General features: G+C 37.6%; 2 pseudogenes across 2 annotated transcripts; both read right to left on the bottom strand.

Moving 5' to 3' along the window:
* Positions 1-986: 986 nt before the first annotated feature.
* On the bottom strand, positions 987-6628 carry AT5G28600 (annotated as a pseudogene; the record flags this gene model as incomplete). The annotated part of the gene is made up of 21 exons: positions 987-1075; positions 1193-1262; positions 1955-2101; positions 2267-2311; positions 2425-2469; positions 2556-2651; positions 3129-3194; positions 3431-3496; positions 3574-3621; positions 3756-3821; positions 3936-4010; positions 4112-4177; positions 4310-4405; positions 4499-4564; positions 4706-4771; positions 5005-5100; positions 5152-5227; positions 5278-5537; positions 5760-5942; positions 6054-6404; positions 6566-6628.
* A 5297-nt stretch (positions 6629-11925) lies between these two features.
* Positions 11926-14743, bottom strand: AT5G28596 (annotated as a pseudogene; the record flags this gene model as incomplete). Its single annotated transcript has 1 exon — positions 11926-14743.
* Positions 14744-16818: the final 2075 nt, after the last annotated feature.

Raw genomic sequence — 16818 nt, 5'->3', positions numbered from 1 at the left:
AAAAATCAGAATCAGAAACACATAATAAGATTAATAAGTATAACAGTATTATCTGCTAACAGTTTGAACAGGATAACCTAGTATTTAAACGCAATTAAGAGAAACCACATAATATGATAAACATGATAGTTACATGCTATTAATGTTAACTCGATAAGATTGTTACGATGACAGCTAAATAAATAGTTGGGATAAGCATGGACCAGCTAGCGTTTTTTACATGATACATTGTTATTTCAATGAAGTTCATAAAAAAACCATAATACGATAAATATGATAGTATGTTATCCACTAATAAGATAAGATTGTATTCAAATATTAATAAAATAAGACACAGAACCCGTAATATGATAAAGCCTTGATAACCTTGTTAATCATTATCGGATAAACGTGTTTATGTTTAGACAGGATCTGAAACCCATATTATGGTAAAACATTGATAACATGTTTATCTGCTACGATCGTTAACCACATAAAAATCATAACAACTTACCAATTCAGGACACTCTTAATAAAATGTTAATAAAATCAGACTCAGAAAACCATAATAATATGAATCATGATAATCTTGTTAATATCCAGATAACCTCTTATCCAAGTAACCTTAATAATCACTATCAGATAAGCGTGTTTATGTTTAGACAGGATCTGAAACCCATATTATGGTAAAACATTGATAACATGTTTATCTGCTACGATCGTTTACCAGATAAAACTCATAACAACTCACCAATTCAGGACACTCTTAATAAAATATTAATAAAATCACCAATTCCAGATAACCTGTTATCCAAATACGGTAGTTAATAAGATAAAAAATTAATAACAACATACACAATTCAGAAAACTATGATTACAAGACAAAATATAGCGAAAGCGTTTGGAGATTATCCTAGTTAGACCCAACAAAGAAGATGAGGATACATGATTTGATGAGAGAACATAAACACAAATGTAAAAATATTCGATAACACATCAGTTATCTACTAACCGCCAGCAAGGATTAAAGCGGAGACTAGCTTCTTCACTTCACTTTGAAGGCTGCCAACATCGAAATCCACACATTCAGGTACACCTCCGATAGCATGAGTATGAATAAAAAGTCTAGATTATATGCATGTGTCAAGAGGTGAAGTTACCAGTAGAATGACAGAAGGGCGCTGTATAGAAAATGGATCCAGAAGAAATTGACTCATAAGAGGATTGAAGGCTGCTTGTTTGAAAAGGTATGGCAGCTTTGCTGCGAGAGGCATAAGCTCATCCTGAAAAGCAGAATCCTTGCGGCATTGGATATTCGAATCGAAGACAATGCAATGATTTTCCGGCATTTTAGATCAACAGCTAAAGCTACCTAATGCTTTTTGTCAAAGTTAAAAGGCAGATATATGTAATCAGCCTCCGTGAATAACAGCACACGGTCAGATTCCCCAACGCCGGAAAGAATATCAATTAGAGGTAAAGAGAATTCGAACTCCGTTTTTGAGTTGCATCGGGAAAACTTTGGGAATTGGAGACAGAACAATGAAACAAACTTTCGAATCAAGGACTTCGAGACGAAGTATCTCGCCGTCCACATCATCAGTCCGCAACAAATGACGACTAAACTAATGAGAGCATCTATTACCTGTGTGCATGACAAAAATACGAAAATTTTAAGTAAATGCCCAAAACAATTTAGAACTTAATACGCATATATACCGCAAACATAATACTTTGGAAGAAAGATTTTTCTTGCGGTCAATTAAGTCCAAAATGTCTTTATTAGACAGAGCAATCCCACCACAAATGCTAATAGAATTGTAAAGAACGCAAGGTTACATGAGAGATTACCCCGAATGAAATAAAATAACAAACAATGTATAGACTAAACAATTAAAAATCTGGATAAAAAAAAACTTATCGCCTTTAGTTTCTTCAATGAGTTTAGGAATCGCTCCTCAGGGTCGACGTTGACCTGATTAATAACAGGGGATGGATGCCCAACTAACAATTTCGTTTTCTTATCATACTGGAAACGACCATCTAACTTGCTAGAGAGAGTACAAAGCCTTTTACTTCTTCTCCCACGCATACCCTCGACATTATCAACATTGCCATAATCCTGCTTGCGAAGAGTTAAAAAATGTAAAATATTAAACCAGAGCTAAAGTAAAAAAATAAAAATAAATAAATAAATGCCTGGAGGGGAGCCATCGCTTCTTTAGAAGGGGGTGGAGTTGTGAAATCCTGAAATGGGAAAACATTAATAAAAAATCTAATGGATCACCAAAGCAATAACAGCGTAACAACTACGAATTACCTCATCTGAATCCTGAGCAAAACAACCACGGTGCACGGACGAACGATTACAAAATGAAGATTTACATGAGAGAAAATTAACTCCGTAATAAATTGATTAGTAAACGAGAAAAAAAAAAAAATAACATGGCGGGGAGATGATACAGCAGAAGGGGCACTCCTACCAAAAGTCTATAAAAACAGAAACAATAGCAAAAGTTATCGAATTGGCAACGAATGATATGTTAAAGCGATACTAATAATGTTATCAAGCTAACCGGGACAATGGTTCCTGGCACATCTACCGACACACCATCGGGGATATCAACCACATCTCCATACCCAACAACACCGCCATGAGCAGGCATAGGGACCTAATTAGAGTTTTGTAAAAGACGAGATAAACAAACCCGGTGAAAAAGATGGTCCGCTTGAAAACTTTTATGGATATTCTTAATAACTATAGTAAAATCGTGACGGATATAACTAAACTTCACGCCAAAAAGACCACGACGAGATTGTATTCGAGACAAAGAATAGTCATAGAAAAACAATGTAATAATGGATTAACTTTAATATTATAGTTAGTGCGATAAACTTATCTATTTAACTTAGGCTGGTTATTGTGAAGAAATCAATTATCAATATAAGTACCTCAAAAGAAATTAGGATTAATATTTTAAAACACCAAAAAAAATGTTGAAAACAAACTAAAACCCCCGAAAAAGGTATATTTTAGGTCCTAATAAGTTATCACGCCAATATTAATCCTTACAGAAAGAGAAGAAGTGAATTTGGGAAAGGAGTTCTAAAGACAAGATAGCAATATTGATGGTAATTTAGCTGCTAACCAAGATATCTGGCAACTCCGCAGACGTCTCGTTGCCAACAAAATCTTCGCCAAACACGGAGACACCCTAGAGAACAAAGATTCAAAAGAATAAAGTCAGACAAACCAAAAAGTTTTTTATAAACTAGTCTACTTGACTAGAAGAAAATAAATCTAATACCTAGCTTTCTTCGAAATCATTTCCCAAGGGTTCCACATCGGTTGCTGTCTGCTGAGAGCACGGGAACTTAAACAAGTAATCATTAACAACTAATTTACTGCATTAAGATTATAATGATTTTGCTAAAACGAATAACAACTAACCTCTTCATTAACAATCGAATGTTTAGGAGAGGTACCTGCTTCAGTAGCTGATATAATCTCAGGCCGCTTAAATTAAAAAAGAAATAAGATTATTTGAAATTGCCAAACTAGAAAATCTGACTAGAATAAAATAGATATAATACCTTGCTTCCCTCTAAATCATTTGCCAAGGGGTCCATATCGGTTGTTGTCTACTGAAAGCACTGGACCTGGAATTATCATTTTAGAGGCCAATTATCATATTATACTCCAAAAAGGTAGCCGTTATCAACTAACTTACATCAATAAGAGTATAATGATTTTGATAATACGAATAACAGCTAACCTCCTCATTGTCACCCGAATGTTTGGGAGAAGTGACTACTTCAGTTACTGGGATAATATCAGGCCGCTTTAAAAATAAAAAGAAAAAATGGTTCCACACAATGTAAACTCAATGTTGACAAAACTCATCAAATCTAGAAAAGAAAAAATTAGAAAATCAATATTTGATTAATAATCTAACCTCATTAACATCCCCTTCCACGTTAACATCCCCTTCGGGTGCGAGGTCGTCTTGGACGGAATCGTGGTTAGAGACCTACCGACAATTTACATCAATTACAATTGTCGTGAAAAAGCGACAAAAAATTTGCTACTCAGTATGATAATTGTTAATCCGTAATCAACATAGATGCTAACCTCTACGTTATCTTCATAAACAACTTGTGGTGGTGGACTAACACCAGTCGCTACATTGTTATCGCCCTACCAAACCCATTACCCACATTATTTGTTAACCCACAAAAAAACTCAAAAAAGGACATTAATGACACATGATTACGGGCGGCATCAACTTGTTTAAACTAAATTAAACAGGATACTATGTTGGTTAAGTACGATGGGCAGTATCTTTCGGAAATAGATCATCTGGGAATCATGGACCAGACTGGGTTCGGAGGGGAGATCTTCATCAATTGGAACATTGTTCCCGCGCTATAGCGAAACCAAAAACAATTTCAGACAGCTAACACGTAAACATAGTTAACATAACTGTATAATTACTAAGAAATTTTAACTATCACTAACTTCAGAATTATCTTCAGGATTAGAATATAGAGGTGAGTCAACATCATCTGTAAAATTGTTAACTCCCTATGTTAGTTATACAACACCCACATAGAGCAAACAAAAGACTATCTATTTGAAGTTAAATTTCGATGTTATTATATAAGTACACTAACTACTAAACTATAAGTTAGCTTAACCAAATAAATCAATCTACACCTCGCTCACCTGCTGTTTATGGACGAAGTCGCCCTCAGATCGAATATCTTCATCCATAGGAATAACTTCCTCACGCTACACCACAACAAAAAAAAAAAAAAAAAAATAAAGAAAATATTAAACAACCAGCAGGAACCTTAACAGATTAGAAAATGACATATTACCTCCGCCTATTTGCAACCAGCACCACTTGAGACCATATAATTATAGAAAGATAAAATTTCATCCACACTTGCCTCAACATTAGAAGTTCTTTCAGGGCAATGAGAACGTGAATTGGTTCGGAGAGGATTAAAACCAAATTCAACCTTAGTTGCATTAGACCCCAAATCACCAGGATTTGATGCACTGACATTACCAGTAGGAACAGTCTCTTTCGGACGATTAAACCCACTATCAGGATCCTTCGAGTGGTCACCTTCTATTATAGTGTTTTTGGTAAATCAATCTGTCACCGCGGAAATGATTGCTTTCCCATGAGCTTCAAGCTTCGCATCCAACAAACGAGAAATAGCGTCCATAGAAACAACCCTAGAACTCCCAACCTCCTCAGGGATGTGTCTTTGAGTTTTTTACCGAACCCCACCATGGTTCTTAGATAGTTTGGTTGCTTTTCATTCCGAGAAACATTAGACTTAGCACCACGCTTTTGCTTTTTAGATGTCAATTGCAACTGCGATGGGAAACATCCACTCTCAAATATGTCGTTCTTGAAAATCAAACCCTCGTTTACCAACATGAGAAGATTTTCAACCCTCTCATCCTCCTCATCATCAGACCAAGACAAATATTCCGCCAGATCCAACACATAATCAGGACATATGATTGAAGCAACATGAATCTGCAAAACAAGACAAAACAACATCCGATAAGTATATTAATATAATAGACTTATTGAATAATGATCTTGTTATCGTTAATATTCTGTTAACGATTACCAAGGTTAAACGATAAGTTATAAACTAGTGTACCTTACTAGACTAAAATAGACTTAGTGAATAATGATCTGGTTATCGTCAATATTCGGCTAACAGTTAACAAGGTTAAAGGGTAAAAGCATTACCGAACATTTCTCATCCAACTCCTTCGCATTCCCGAGTTTGAAAGGGACGGACTCGCGGGTGGCCACTTCAACATCGTCTTCGGCACCTTCAGAATCGGACTCAATTGGGTTGTCGATAACATGACCATCTTGAATGGTTGGAGCGGCTTGTAAGACGACCAATTGCAAAGCGTACAACAACCCCTAAACAACAAAACAAGTACTTTCTAATTGTTCAATTTCTCTCTCTTTTATCGACTTAATAATCATCTCAAATGTGAAACGCCCCCATGGATAAGCAAGAAAGGCATCCACGTCTTCAACCATTTCGGTGTGAGACTTAACAATCTTGGGATAATGAGATGTAGGGACAAGAAACCCATCAACAATAGCTAAGCAAGCACATCGGATCCTCATACCAGGATCTGAAACAACCCTCCTCTTCAACATTGTAATAACCCTATCGATGGTGACATCCTCCTCAAGGCCAAACCACTTATTGTAGAAAGGAATCGTCTTCCCCGCAGTGCCTTTCTTCTTCTTCATCTTCAAACTCGGATACCTACCACAGGGCAATCCAGTGACGATCTTGAACTCCCTCAAAGAAAAACGAATAGGTGTACCGGCGAATAGCACCCAAATCTCGTTAGACTTAGCCACCTCCAACTGCCTACCCAAAATAAAAATTCCAAAACTAGCGGACCAAGCAGGATTGTTAGAAAACTCCAACAGTCTAGCGAAAGTAGACCGACAAAAATATTGCCGTTCACCGTCATTGAGTGCGTTGAATATACCGAAGAGGGTTTTCACTTCTGGTAAACATTGACCCTCTCACCGCAAGGTTCTTCGCCGAAAGCAATCAACCGGGGAGGAAGAGGAATCGGAGACATCGTCTATAGAAAACGAAAAATCCTAGTAAGACACAAGGAAGATAAAACGAATGAAGAAACAAAATCAAAGAGGGGGAACTAAATCAATTACCCAAAACGAATGAAGAAACCCAGATCTGAAGGAGAGGTTATCTATTGAAAATCAACCTTGATAACACAATAAATTTTTAAGTCGAGGGTTATGTTCTTCCGCCTCAATCGCAGTCTCTCTACTTCATATAGTAACAAAAGCAGACGAATGTTCGTTAACAGGAGAGAAGAAAACATAAAAAGAAAAAAAGAAACACAACTCCCGAACACAATATCCCAATAAAATGTAGAGTCCTACAGCATGCAATAATATCGCCTATACTTTAGAACTGACTAAAACGTTAACATAGGGGTACATGCGTAAAAGTTATGTTAACAGTGTTCAGGTAACAATGGATTTCGAAGGGACCTAAATAACAAGTTTTCTATGCATATGGAATGATATTTCTCAAAAAACAAAACAAAGCAAAGAAGTCTAATATATTTTCGTGAAAATATGTATTGTAAATTTGTAACTAAAGTTTAACATGTTATTTGCTACTTTACGTGATCAATAATTAATTAGTTATCTTTTTTCTTTTCTGTAAACTCTCATGAATAGATAATGTTCTTAAAAACAATGATTAAAAGAGAGTTTTTCAATTTAGACTATTTAAAAATTATGTTTTTCAGCATGAACAAACGAAAAATGCTGATTTATATCTAAACACGTAAATGTTTTAGAAAAACCTACCTAAACAGTTGATATAGTGCTTAATTAAAAGTCAACATTAACAAATTTTAGTCAACGCTAATAATTACAGACTCACCTGACATGTATGTATTGACGTAGCATATTCTTCAACTAAAATGACGTCGTTTTGCTATTTTTAAATCAATTTGTTTTTAAGAACCGTAAAAATGGATTCGAACCGGAAACCCGTTGTTATGAATTTAAATGGCAAAAAGGTCATTTTAGTTGAAGAATATGCCTCGTTAATACACACATGTTAGCTGAGTCATCAATCGTTAGCGTTGACTAACATCTATTAACGTTAACTCATAATTACACACTATATCAACAGTTCATGTAGTTTTTTAAAAAATGTACGTGTTTAGGTATAAATCAATACTTATCATTTGTTCAGGCTAAAAAACACACTTTTTAATAGTTCAGGCTGAAAAACATACTGTAAAAAAACACACTTTTTCTCAACAAAAAGACATTAGTTGTATTGGCGGTCGTTAGGTCCCGACTAGGCGCTTATGTGACACCTAGACAACCGTCTAACCCGCCTAAAATTATATATACCTCATTTTAGTGTATTTATCCAGTTTTCAACTAAGTTTATATTTATATAAATAGTTATAACTGTTCATATAATGTTTGGTGATAATAGGTTTTTTTAAGATCAATTAATCCTAAAACACTATCTTATCGTTGTATTATTTTAGGTGTCAAATCCAAATGGATGTGATGCAAACAGATGAGATGTGATCAGAAATCATTAAGTCAAGCCAAGCAATAACAGTTTTGGGGTTTCTAACAGTCCTAAGCGAACATACAAAAAACAGAAATTATAACAGAATTACTAATATCACTCGACCACAACTGGCTGATGCCAGAAGCAGGATGTGGTCGAGTAACAGGCAGGAAACGAGACAACTGTACTTGACTGCACAGTCTGTTGCCATACACTGGGTGTGGTCGAGTAAGTTGGTCGAGTAATTGCAAAAACTAAGAAACAGGCAATGAGAACGATTAAGCGATAACGATAAAACAGAGAAATCAGATAGACGAGAAATTCCTAAGGATGGGGTTCGAATAGAGTGGTATCCTAGCCTATTTGAATGGTTAACAAACGCAATCAAGCTATCCCTAGACAACAGGTTCAACAACAGATCAATTCACTCCCGTGATAGAAATCCTCAAGCAAAGGTAGCCCAGACTAATTCCCATTAACGCAATCTAACTATGCAGGCAATAAGAACAGACTGATAAAGTCAATAAACGCTCTAAACGGCCAATCCCTTGGGATATAGACGAATATCTCAGGAACTAGTGGATCAAGCATTCCATCAAACACCTTCTGGGTGCAGGAATGCTTTAGATCGAATTCAAGTTGATCAGAAAGAAATAAGCAGTAAACACAACTAGTCCTGAAGGGATTCAATCAATTCTAAAACTTAACCATTCTACAGACTAAGGATTCCACAACCATTCTATCCCATCCTTAAGAACTCTATGTCACTACTCAGACAACATGCTCAAAGACATAAACGCAGATAAATGATAATATTGCATAAGTAAAGAGATAAAGAGTACAGAAACAAGATGGCAGATGAAATCAAATGCGGAATCTAAATAACTTGGAAAAATCTGGAATTACAGGTTGCAAAAGCAAAAGCGGCGCAGCTAGAGTAAAACATAAAATAAAACTGAAGCAAAAACTCAATGTCGACTAGATGTCCCAGGACAAAACCCTCAGACACCTATTTATACAAAATGAAATAAAATGATAGTAGACGGTTCAGTAACCTAATCGCCCGGCCCATAGAGTGATAATGGGACGAGATGGGCTTCGTGATCCGATGGAGCTCCAGGCTGTTTCCAAACACTTCTTCTTCTCCTATTTTCTTCTTTGTTCTCAGCTTGTCTGGTTAAGTGCGGATTTGAGTCAACTCTGAAGATGTGATCGAATGCTTGATCGAGTGATGGTGATGATTGGTGAAGGATAACGTGGTAGAGTGAATGACCGAGTGGTGGTCAGGTGGCGTGGCGTAGTGATACTCGACCAGAGGGTCGAGTGGAGTCATCGAGTTGCTGAGCTGCTGTTACTCGACCAGGGTCGAGTAGATGGGAAGAATGGCTCCTATGTCACTAGACCAGGGGGTCGAGTATTGTGCTGGATGTAATATGTCCTCTATTTTCGGCTCGCTTCTTCCAGTTTGCTTGCCAACAGCTCCCAATCACCTGAAAACAACTCAGAAATGCAATATGTATGCAAAGCTATCCTAATCATGCAAAGTATGCAAGAATGATAAGAAATGATATAAAACAGTGATGAATAATATGAAACTACACTCAAAACGATGATGAATGAACATTGAAAACATGCAAATTATAGACATATCAACTCCTCCAAACTTAGTCTTTGCTTGCCCTCAAGCAAATAAGAAGACATAGCTGAAGGAGAGGTTTGAAGGTGGTGACTCAGAACCAAAGCACTGATAAAGCAGATAAAATCAATGTCCAAGTTGGCAGTTCTAAGATGCGATATGATCGAATTCTACTCAAAAACGTTAGCCATGTCTTGTTATGAATCAATCCGTCTCTTATACTCGACCTACACATGCTTTCAAATCTACCAATTCCTTAACATTCATTAGTTCTGGAACGTGAATCAAGCAATGCATCATCAATGAACTCATTTGGCTAAGGTGAAGGTCAAGAGACAAAGATTGTCCCTTACAAAATAAGCTTACGTAACAGGAGATCTCTCAAGAATGATTGAGCTTTAGTAGAATGCTAAAGGTAAGTCCCAAGTTATACATACAGAGATAAGATCCCATCTACCCAGAATATAACAATGAAGCTCTAATGGTAATCCAATCTCCAGTCCCAAAATAAGAACTTAACTCTACCTTTTGCATTCATGAATCTTTTAAACCATTTTTCATATCATTCTTTTCTTTTCTCTTAACTCTGGGAGAAGCTTTCTCAACAGTTTGATACATCTAGCGGATTTGGGTTTCTTTAACAACTAAAGTTCTTGTTTTAAATCTTTAAACCCAAAGGCTTTTAACCCTTCTTCTTTAGCTAACAAGAACCTCATTCTTTTCTTTAACATTCCCAAAACCTTTACTAGACCTTTTTCGAACTTCTTTAACTTACTTCCCCTAGAATTCTTTTCCTTTCCTTATCAACAATGAATTTACCCTTTTCTTTCTTTTAAACACATCCCAACCCATGATATAAGCGCCCACCTAGTCCTATCCAGTCCGAAAAACACGAACTAGAAGTACATGAGACACTATCTTTGTCGTTACGAACCTAACACTTTCTACCAAGCTCAATCGGAATAAGACCTCACAAACACTCACAAGTGATATAGGGCTTGAGAGAAAGTTTAGGTTTAAGTTCGGGTTAACTGCTCTAATAAGGAGAGTTAGCTACTTGGATTAACAAGAGTGGTTAAAATGAGTAAGAAAATCCAAGTATTTTAGGATATCAATTGGTTCAAATTCGATGCCAAGACATGATAATTTTAAATCGGATTCATGTTCAAATTGATAGGGAATGGTATCAAATCATGACAGTGTGGTCGAGTAGAGCAATCTAGGCATGGTGCATTTTTACTTCAATTTCATTTACTACGCATCAGAAAACTAACAACGAGGGCATTGAGTTTATCTAGTGAACCAAAATGCTTACAAGGCTATCTCATCATTATCCCCTATGCATATGCAAGAATCGTAAATGAAACACTCTAGACTCGATCCTAAATGTAATGCAACTACATGAACACTCTTTTTTTTGTGAAATTATTTTTTGAAACTTTTCATTTTTTTTGGTTTTTTTCTATGCCTTAGATGAATGCAGACTCAAGATTATATACAATGTAACACACACTTCCTGAGCCCTCCCCCAAACTTAAATCACACAGTCCACTGTGTGACCAAATTTGGAAGAGAGTACTCAGGACAAAACACATCATAGAAACAAAATAAAAACAGGAGATGGTATAACACAATGGTGAAGTGAGGTGCTTACCTCAGTTGAAAAAGGAGCGGATTTGGTCGTCAATAGCTGCCTGTGATTGCTCCTAGTCTATTGAAGAATCTCCTTGTTGTGTCTCAGCTCCGCCCTGTGGGTACTCGATCTCTTCTCCTTCGTTGCGGCCATCACCGCGGTCGAGTGAATTCCTGACATGGGGAAGTCGTATTGCGTCAACTATACTCGATCACAGCTTTGTTCGCTCCCCGTATGGTGTGGTCGAGTATTCTGCTCTCTTCTTCTACTGCGGCCAGCACCGCGGTCGAGTAATTTCCTGGCGTGGAGAAGCCAAAACAAGGTCGAGTGTCTTTGATTGCTCGGTGGTCGAGTGTATTGATGTTCCCTCAGAGAAAAAATCCATTTCCCTCAGCTCTTCATACTTATCTCCTGAAAACACTAACAAAATGCATCAAAAACAACAAGGAAAATTAAAAGTATGTACAAAGATAGACATGGGACTTCCTCCCAAGTGAGCTTGTTTTAAGTTTCTAGCTTGACTCCTCACACTCATTAGGCTTAAGGAGGGTGATAGAGAAGAACTGAAATCTTCTCTTCTTCCTTAGCAGATACAACATCGGACTTAGCATACTCTCTTGACAAGTCTGTAATTGAGTACTCAATGGTCCTTTCCTTGTAAGCTTCTTTTATTTCTTGTGGGTAGTCTTCTTCTTCAGGCCATTCTGAAACAAATTTCTTCTTTGATATAGCTTCAATGCCGAGTAGAGGTTGAATAGCTTCCCTTTGCATCCGACTCACTTTATCCCTAAATTCTTCAACAGTGCAAGCTAGCTTCTGGATGGTTTCTTCTTGGAGATCAGACTTCCTTTTAAGTTCTAGCCAATCAACTACACAAAGCGTACTAGATTGAGTTGTTGAGCTTGAAGGTCGTGTTGGAGCTAAACTTGGTTCCTTTACTCTTTCAGTCTCAAATCCATCTTCTGTAACCACTCCTTGGACCCCAAAGGTTTGTCCCTCTACGGTTGATCTTCTTGGAGCTTTTTTGATGTCAAACAGTAACCTTATATCCTTCCCAAGATTGAGATCAATATTTCCATCTTTGATGTCTATCACCGCTCCAACTGAGGCCAAGAAAGGTCTTCCTAAGATCAGAGGATCCTTAGGTTCTTCATCCATCTCAAGCACAACAAAGTCTGTAGGCAATTCTACTCCATTAATCTTGATAGGCATATCTTCTAGTAGGCCATAGGGTTTTCTTAAGGTCCTATCAGTAAGGAGCAAAGATAGGTCGCGCGGCTTATATTTGACAAATCCCAGCTTCCTTGCCACAGAAAGTGGCATTAGGCTGACTGAAGCTCCTAGATCACATAGATAGTTGCTGAAAGCCAGTTGTCTAATAGAGCATGGTAGAGTAAAAGATCCCGGATCTTCAAACTTTTTTTGAACAATGTTCTTCTGGATGATTGCACTACACTCGTGAGTTAACGCCATCGTTCCTTGAACTTCTTTGATCCTCTCTGTAATCATGTCCTTCACATGTTTGTGTGAGTCCGGTATTAGCGCAAGACAATCTACTAGAGGCATTGTGATTTCAAGGTCCTTCAATTGTTTTTTCAAGAGAGCTTCATACTTCTTTATCAGTTGCTTCTTGAATCTCCCTGGAAATGGTAGTGAAGGCTTGTAGGGTGGAGGAACAAAGACTTTATCCTTGGTTTTAGCAGCGGGAGGCTTTTTAACAGAAGAAAGTACTTCTTGAGCTTGGGATCGAGTACTGCGATCGAGTATGGGCTTCTCTATTGTTATATCAGCTGGAATTTCATTGTGAACAAAATCCTCCCCTTCTTGAACTTCATTGTCCCTAGTGATAGAGGTAGAGGCATGTCGAGTTGGCAGCTCTCGATCATGGCAGATAGTGATGGCGTGAGCAGTGGCGTACTCCTTAGGGTTCTGGATTGCTTTTCCTTGAAGCTGGCCTAGGTTGTTGTTAACAGATGGTGTAGCGAGGATGCCTTCCACATATCTCATCCTAGTGCTCAGTGATTCGAACTTGGTGTTAAGTTCGACACCTTGTCGGTCGACTTTGTTGTTTAATTGAGCCAGCTTCTTAGCGATTTCCATTGCTCATGTGGCTTGTCCTTGAATGAGTTGCTGGAGTATAGTCATTATATCTGAATTTTGAGGTGCAGGTGCTTGTTGTTGATGTGGTGTGAAACAAGGTGGTGGCTGCTGTTGTTGATATCCTCCTTGAAACTGCTGCTTTAGAACGAACCCTTGGCTTTGGTTGTAAGGAACAAACGATTTGGGTTGGTTCTGCTGCTGCTGAGGGTAGACTTGGTCCTGAGGGTTGGTGATATTGGTGCTTTTGTATGACAGATTTGGGTTGGGTCTGTAATTGTTGTACCCCTTGTTGTAGCCACCTTGATTCTGAACATAGCTGTCAGCACACTAATCATTCTTCCCCTCTTGTACTTGGAATGGTTCATCTTCAGAGATGAGGTGAACATGTTTCTGCTGCACTTGGAGGATTTTTTCTAGTTTGTCATTGAGAGTTTCCATGTCTCTACGGTGCTTGTCATTAGAGTCAGAACTGGTGTAGATGCTTCTGTCAAAATCTTCATTATAATTGTCATCCGACTGAGCAAAGTTTTCAACTAGCTCCCACCCTTCTTCAACATCCTTCTTCAGGAAATTCCCATTTCAAGCGGTGTCAAGCAGCATTCTTATCTTACGCAAGACGCCTTTGTAGAGTGTGCTGAGAAGAGAAACTTGCTTAAATCCATGATGAGGGCATTTGGTTTGATAACCCTTAAAGCGTTCCCAAACTTCACAGAAGCTTTCATTTTGCTTCAGAGTGAATCCGGATATCTCATTCCGGAGTCTTGCAGTTCTGGAGTTGGAGAATTTTTTTGCCAAAAAGGCCTTTTTGCAGTCATCCCAGGTCGTGATTGATCCCTGGGGTAGTGTCTTTTCTCACAGATGGGCTTTGTCTCCAAGTGAGAATGGAAACAAGCGAAGCTTGAAACCATCTTCACTAACTCCATTGATTTTAGTAAGGCTATAGAGCCTTTCAAACTCGTCTAGATGATCGAGCGGATCCTCCATTGGCAAGCCATGAAACTTGTTCCCTTGCACCATTGCAATGAGACTGCTTTTGATCTCAAAGTTGTTGTTCTGTACTGGAGGTGGAACAATGCCATGCACAGGTTGTGGTTGTGAGGAAAGTCACCAGCACCAATGTTGTTAGGTTTCTCTTGCTTATCTACAATGTCATCCACTGTGTCTGTTGTTGTCTGTTCTCTCAGTTGGCGAGCAATACGGTCGATGTTATCGTTGAATAGGAAGTTCTGATTCCCTTGTGACCGTGTATGCATGAAACAGGTAGCAACCTGGCTATAACAGACGAATAAAGTTGGTTGCTAAGTACCTGAAATACAAAGTCTGAAATGACACAATGTTAGTACTCTTATAACAAAAACGAACTTGATCTTAACAATTCTGAAATCTCAAATATAGCAAATAAGCACCCAATTGGCAACGGCGCCAAATTGATAATAGGTTTAAGATCAATTAATCCTAAAGCACTATCATGTCGTTGTAGTACTAAAGGTTGTAAATCCAAATGGGTGTGATGAAAACAGATCAGATGTGATCAGAAGTCACTAAGTCAAGCCAAAGCCAAGCAATAACAGTTTTGGGGTTTCTAACAGTCCTAAGCGAACATACAGAAAACATAAATTATAATAAAATTACTAATATCACTCTACCACAACTAGCTGATGCCAAAAGCAGGATGTGGTCGAGTAACAGGTCGAGTAACAGGCAGGAAACGAGACAACTGTACTCGACTGCACAGTCTGTTGCCAGACATTGGGTGTGGTCGAGTAATTGCAAAAACTAAGAAACAGGCAATGAGAACGATTAAGCGATAACGATAAAACATAGAAATCAGATAGACGAGAAATTCCTAAGGATGGGGTAATCGAATAGAGTGGTATCCTAGCCTATTTGAATGGTTAATGATATGGTTCAAATTACCTAGAACTACTCTGTCAAATAAGAGATCAATGGTAGTATTTTATGATTGAATTCACGGAGTTATTTTGTTCAAACAATGAGTTAAATGTCAAGATTAAGCTAGTAGGGTATAAGTGAAATAGTAAGTAAACAAACCAAGAAAACAACAGGATGTTGGGTTGTAAACGATTAGGAAAAGAACTAGGAACAAGGTAATCTCAGGAAACTATTGGTTAGTAGATCTAACGAAAGCTAGGTTGTTATCGAACCATTCTTAAACTCAAAGTCTAATTATGGAATAACCGGTGGGCGTGCCGCGAAACTCCCTATATTTATAGCTAATAATAACCGGAGAAGCCGAGAAATTATCAACCTAAATATGCATTCTTAACGAGTTCAATTGTTCATCTTAGTAGATAGGCCGATTCTTATTACACACTTATAAACCAGACTCATCAAATAATAGATCAAACTACAGATACCTATGGTGGGCATATCTATTGTCTGGATTCAAGATCTAGTTAATTACTCTAGATCTAACATTAAATATAATTAAAGATGAAGAATTCTATAGATAACCTAGCAAAGGGAACAATCTACTAAACCATATGAATCCCTAATGAGAAACCCTATTCCTAACAAGCAGATTACTCAGACATATTGGATGAAGCAAACAACATATTTGAGTGTGAAAGCATAAACACAGTAAATAGAGAAGGGGAAATAAGGGATCTCTTCACTGAATTAATGATCTGAATGAAACTCTGAAAACAATCGATGATTAGCTTATGTCTCTCAGTAACAGGGTTTTGTAGAAAACTTGATAATGAAAATTGGATGAAAGACTTGATAATGAAAACTAGGTCTAGAAACAATATATATAGACCCTAAAAACGTCCAGGGACTAATAATGCAAATAGGGAAGTCTTCTGGGGCAAATTTCCTCTTTTGTAAACTCGAAAGCGTCTAGGACTTTTGCTGGGCCGAAACTGGTGTCGATCGACACCAAGAGTGTGTCGATCGACACTTCTCGCTGATTCCTGAATCCAAATTCGTCCTTAGCTTCCTTTCCCTTAGCTCTTGCTCCAAAATGTCTCATTATCTCCATTGTTGTCCCACTGCATAAAATAACTGAAAAGACATTAAAAAGACTCGAGAAATAACATAAAGACTCAAAATCCTATACCTAAAACACAGATAAAAATCAGTGAAAATTGGGTTATATCAACTCCCCCAAACTTAGCTTTTGCTTGCCCTCAAGCATAACACAAAAGCCGAACCCTTGGAAGAGGTTTTGAAAACAAAGGAACTCCCAACATTCTCTAGCCTATTACCATTATCATCCAAACTAAGTCCATATGCCTAACAAGTCTAATCAAATCCTAATCAACATGTACTTCTCTGCAAGCTTACACAACATTTTAGATTCCAT

The sequence above is a fragment of the Arabidopsis thaliana genome, chromosome 5 (genome assembly GCF_000001735.4).
Source record: "Arabidopsis thaliana chromosome 5, partial sequence".
In the NCBI taxonomy this organism is placed as follows: Eukaryota; Viridiplantae; Streptophyta; class Magnoliopsida; order Brassicales; family Brassicaceae; genus Arabidopsis; species Arabidopsis thaliana.
The sequence above is the reverse complement of the archived record's forward strand: the minus strand, read 5'-3'. Positions and strand labels throughout refer to the sequence as shown.